We start from the raw sequence: 6,000 nt of genomic DNA, 5'->3' as shown, positions 1-6,000 counted from the left end.
CTCCAGATCACTTTACAATGGCTCTTCCAGTCACTGTTACGTGTCCTCACTCTTCTTCGAACAACTAGATGAATGGTACTTGTCATATAAACATTCGAAACAAATATACGCACGGCACCAAGAGCATCTAATGAATGCAATCTTTCGACAGCTACACTGTTCCTTCCCTATGATATGACGAAGAGGTAACCGGGACAACATAACTCTCCCCGCGTGCATTCCATCCCGTGCCTAGCTGTAAACAAGCGTCGCACGGTTGGCTATCTGTGATCCCTCGTGAGGAAGTCGCAGCACTTTTACTCGGAGTTGTTTTCATGTGGCAAGGCTTAAAAGTTTAATACTTTACTAACCCACGGCATTTGGGAAATTAGTTTGCCTACCTTATTATTATCATTCCTTATTGATTTTCTTACCTTGTTAACCCTCCTATCCCTATCAATTGAGACACGGAAAAATACAAACGAAAAGGTTTCTCCGAGATTCGAACCCGGGTTTTCCGATTCCCAGCCAGTTACCTTGGCCATTTTTTTTTCATTGTTGATCGTTGTGTTTGATCGTTGCGGGCGTCACATGACATCCGTTCAAGTTTGTTTGTTGATCCTTTCACTCAGTTTTTTATTACAGAGGCCAACCAGCTCTCTGACCGTACACGTTGAGCTACCATGCCGGCAAAAAAGTTTCTTACTTTGATTTGTGGGAAACATGCGTTTTCGGCCCCCATACCTGATGATGAAAAATGCTCTATTTACAATTATCTATCGATCCCGCCAATTTTGAGTCGATCGCTCGTCATAACCCTCAGGGGTGATTTTCTCAAAAACGTGGGGTTGTTGACCCAAAATATCTTAGATTCCTTCGTTTTAGGTTGTGCACAAGCGACCTGCCAAATCTGAGCCGAATCGGTTGGCCGTGTCTGAGGCCTTCCCCTTGAGAGCTATGAATTGAAAACCGCTTATATGTTTCAAATGAAGGACTTGAACATTTTTTTATTGTACATTTACCATATCGATTTCTATTTCACACAAACCTCTTAGCCCCTGCAACCTCTAGCACCAGTAGCCCAAACTCTGCCCTAGAAAAGAGCGGGAAAGGAAATATTTAAATCAGCGCAGATTATCTGGGAGGCGACAATTAATGTCCTCAACTGCGTACTTACTCATATTGTAACACACTGTAGCGAGAAGCCTCTAATCGAACATGCACTCCTGTTTCACCAATACGCTGTGTAAAATACTTCATTCGCCTGATAATCGTCATTCGAGCGTACCGGGCGCAATTCATTCGTTGAATGTTTCAATGAGGCGACATCGATTACGCGAAGTGGAGGTCACAGAAGTACGGATTCGCCTGGTGCGTAGCAGCTCTGGTGATTTATAGCTAATGACCAGGGTGTCCCCTGTTGGCCCGCTGTGAATGTGACACGCCATCCACACTCCACTGCCTGTTCGACGTGTTATTATCGCCCATCGCGGTCGCTTTGTTTCGCACTGTGATTATAAGGGGCATAGCTGCCTGCCAATATCCATGCCCTTCGATAGCCTGAGAGCAACTGAGCGAGCAGTGGTAACCATTTCATGGCGTACGATAGCGCTGTTCATTAACGGATTCGTTGTATATGCACTAACGGTAAATCCTTGTGTAACGAGGGAAAAAAGGTTGATGTGATTGGCAAGCGCAGACACAACAATGTAAAAGGTAGCACTACTTGAGTGCCTGATACCCATTATAGTACCACGTCCTGTACCTCTTCTGCTGTGGTATATGTGTAACAATATCTGGCTGGAAACATGTCACAGGCTAGATTCCTGCAATGGTTTACCATTTTAGATTTGCAGTTTCTGAAAGGTTATGAGATTTATTTGTGGCCTGTGTAATTTACTAGTAAACTCTAGGTCTGTACTCATAGGAATACTCTTTTATGAGAGTCAGCTTGATACTGTGTGTAAACTATGCAGAGTGATTGAGCCTCCCCTACCGATTGGTTTTATGCAACCTGCAACGCCTTCAAACACCACATACAAGATTTACATTCACTTGCTGACTTTCTATTAACTATTAGACCTACAGGTAAAATGAACATGACCCTTTTGTGGGAAATTTAATGTACTTACATTTTATACTTGGGATAAATTATAACTAGGGAGCAAAATCTTAAAAAGTCTCTTCGTCTTAACTCGAAAACTGTGGCCTTCAGAGAATATGTATTCCAGTACCAAATTTCACTAGATTAAATTTCCCATGAAAAGGTCTTACTCATTTTATCTGGAGGACTAATACTTAGCGTGTCGTGACTCAGAGAATATGAAAAATCTTGCAAGTGGTTTTCAAAGGCATTGCAGGTTGTATACAACCCTTCGGCAGGGGCAGCTGAATCATATTGTATGTGTGCTCAACAAACTTGCTTTCATTCTGAAATGTTAGTTCTTTTTGACGACGCTGCTCTCATAACCGCTACTTCATTTTGGATTCCATGTGATATCTGTGGTGAACTAACGAGACGCTCGTATGAGTGAAGTTACCGCTGCTCTTCTTCAGTTGTAGTTCAAATCACGATTGAAAAGTTTTAATTCGGTTTGTGTTTACCGCACATTTTATTCTTAATTTGCATTATTCGAGTCATGTTACATTTCATTCCGTAGCTAATTTACCTTTATCATCGCACCTAGACAGCTGACCCTGCAGGATAGCTGTTCGGGTTAGCACGCCGTTTCTGGAATTCTGGGAATCGAACCTCCCGCATATCGAATCCACTTTGCGAATTAACGACGAGGGCTGGTGACCCAGTGAGCCTGGATGTGGTTTCTAGGCGGTTTCCCACATCAGCATGGGTAAATACCAGGCTGGCGTCCACATTTCGCATCAGATATCTGCTACGCAAGCATTTAGAAAACTTTCTCATACTTTACTTTGCAGTAGTCGCAGACAAATGGGGTATACAGATTTCGTCCCGGAGGAGAAGACATGTCAGGAAGGGGATGCGGGCACCAACTGTAATATTAGTTGAACCCATAGGCTAATGCCGATCTAGTTGAGAAACGGGAAAGTGCAAGGAAAAGTAGAAAGTCGTACGAGGAGTGGACTGTAAGTAATGCAACGCATATTTTTCTCGGCCAATACCGGTTGAAAAAATGGGGAATTTGTGGAGGACGTCGTGGAATATTTCCACTTCAGCACCTGTAGTTTCATGACGTTCTGATACGTTACGACGCTGTACCTAGCGTTGAAAATGGCGGGTGTAAAGGAGGTGCGTTCCAAGCAGAGAGCTGTCATTGAGTTTCTTTTGACGAAAAACCAGCGTTTTCGTCGCCACAAGAATGCAAACGACTTCTCTTTCTTCATAACAACGCAAGACGTCACACAAATGTGCGCAACCCAAGGACAGTCCGGATCTCGCACTTTCCGACTTCGATCTGTTTGTCCCAATGAAAGATGTAGCCGCGGTAACGGTACTTGGGACATGGGGAAGCTATTGATGATTCAAGACGTTGGCTCCGACGTCGGCCAATAGTGTTGTACCATGCGGTCATATAGGACCTTCCAGTAAGGTGGCGTAATGTCGTAGCACTGAACGGAGATTATGTTGAAAAATACGGTTTCTTAGCGAAAAGAGTGGGGTAATAACATGATGTACTGGAATCCTGAATAAAACCAACTAGCTTTCAGAAGAAAATGCTATGTTACTCACTTAACGGGAGCCAGAACGATCCATCTCCTCCATGTTAATTTTAGCAAATAGAAGGTGGGCACAGTTCATGTTGTGGGAGCTCATTTCTTGATTCAGTATTAAAAAATAATGTCCATATTCCTCTCCTCATATGCTCAATGCTTCTTGTATTTTGCCTAATTGCACACCCGTAATACCTCTGCAATCTATCAATTGCTTCACTTGTCAATCTTCCTCTTCCTCCAAGAGTCTTACCATCACTAAGCTTCTGGGATCCTAATGTCTGCTTTAGTTTGCGCAAGCGAGCCCCCATGCGCTTCTGCACATGTCCAATGCACTTCTGTTTTTTAATGTGAATTTCATTGCCATAAGGTTTGAGTTCCTCTACAGCTTTATATCCCGTAGAATCACCATCTCCTAGATAGTTAGTGTATCGTACATTATACCACTTCTGTGATCTGGAAAAAATTGCTTTCACTCCATTTACTTCCATCGCTCCACTCGTGGCGTGAAAATTTGCTTCAAAACTTTCACTATGTTCGTCCTTGGTATTGCCTTTACATCTACAATGTTTTGAGAGAATAGCAACATCAATTAGTTTGCAGCTGTCACACCTCGATTTAGAGATTTATGACCTGTACTTTGCCATGATCCATCCAAAGCAACAGTTAAATCTCTACAGTACCCATTATCTGTCACAGCTTCTTCAACTGCTTTCTTCATTGTTGCTTGAGCAATATCTTCAGCAGAAGATCCCACCAATTCATTATAAAATCCAAACTTGGTTGGTGGTTTTGGCAAGTTCATAATTCCACATAACATTGTCCCTGCAGCACTGCCCTTGCCAGTGCAACGCAAGGCATACACTAGCCTAACATTTATATAATACACCTTCTTTCCATTATTACCACTACGAGGAATACTGTTAGAATTAGAAAACGAAACTTCTGCAGCACATTTGTTACACTTCAATAACATTTTACATGCCAAACCAATGTGTGAAGTTATTTTCAATTCCAGTCCTCTTTCTTTGCAAACTTGGCATAATACGTTATGTTTCAAAATATTAGAGAGCATATAAATGTTAATTATTTCATTCACATGATTACTATCACTTTCATAGTTTTCAAATTTTTCTTTGCTGTCACAAAGTTTCTTGCTAGAAGTAGTTCTATCACATTCATTTGGAGTAGTCGGTGAAAGCAGCATCTCGCTTCAAAACAACAAAAGATTTCTTGTTACACTCATTGTGCCTTTTCTTAAACACTCGATTGCTGAAACGGGGCATATTGATTTCCACAAACGAAATACGTAAAGCAGGTACGAGAAAAATTCGTCAGATACGCAAAATTGTACAGCTGAACAACACAAAGCAAACTCCACAAGTCAACACACACGGTATAGCTTTTATGTTTAGCGATATGAACAGTCACTTGTCACAGAGATAAAGCCATACAACGTTGCAAAACAAAAAGACTAATTCCGCAAAGATACCCTGCTTGCGGCCAACGAGCAGCGCCGTCAGAGGTGACACACCAAGTCGCTACAACCGATTACGCGGCGCGTCAACTTTGCAACGATAAAAATCACACTTAGAATTCACTTAGAAAGGTGAAACTTGACTTGTTTTATTCAGGAAACTTCTAATAATTTTATAATGAAAAAACCAAAGAACGTTAATTTTGTCATTTTCATCGTTCCGGCTCGCCTTAACGCCCTGCGTAGCTGGAGAATTAAACAAAAGTCGGAATTCACGAAATGTATTTCCATTTAAGATAAGAGACCTTTTTATAAGAATACGTAATTTTAACACAGAATTCTGAAAAAATCCATTCGTTCCTGCAACATACTATTGTCAGTGTCGATACATTATTTACTATTAACTCCCATGATACGTTCATGGACAACTGATTTCAAGACAGCGCCTGAGTTTAGGAGAGACCAGTCTCTTCGCAACAGCGAATGGAATGCCTCCCTGCGTCACCTGACTGGGATGTCGCGACAGCACGTACAGGTCGTTACTATGGCAATGGGGCAAGAGGAGGCTGAGCAGGAAATGGCCTTTCGAGATACAACATGATCAAGGGTTGTATCTCGCTTTGGAGAAGAAAACAACTGCCAGTGTCAGCTGCCATGCACAACAACGACAGGAATTACTGCCGACCAATGGGGATTGCAACAATAGACAGATTGACTATTGTGCAGAAAAGCTTCTGTCAGTCCAATACTACAAACGTCAGTAGCTGTGTGATCGAGAACTATATTATTCCTGTTGGTAGAGAAGCACGTACTTTGCCCACAGAGAAGTCGGGCAACCCGCAGGCGAACTATGAAAA

This window comes from Schistocerca piceifrons, chromosome 4, assembly GCF_021461385.2.
Source record: "Schistocerca piceifrons isolate TAMUIC-IGC-003096 chromosome 4, iqSchPice1.1, whole genome shotgun sequence".
Classification (NCBI taxonomy): domain Eukaryota; kingdom Metazoa; phylum Arthropoda; class Insecta; order Orthoptera; family Acrididae; genus Schistocerca; species Schistocerca piceifrons.
This window is presented reverse-complemented; position numbering follows the sequence as displayed.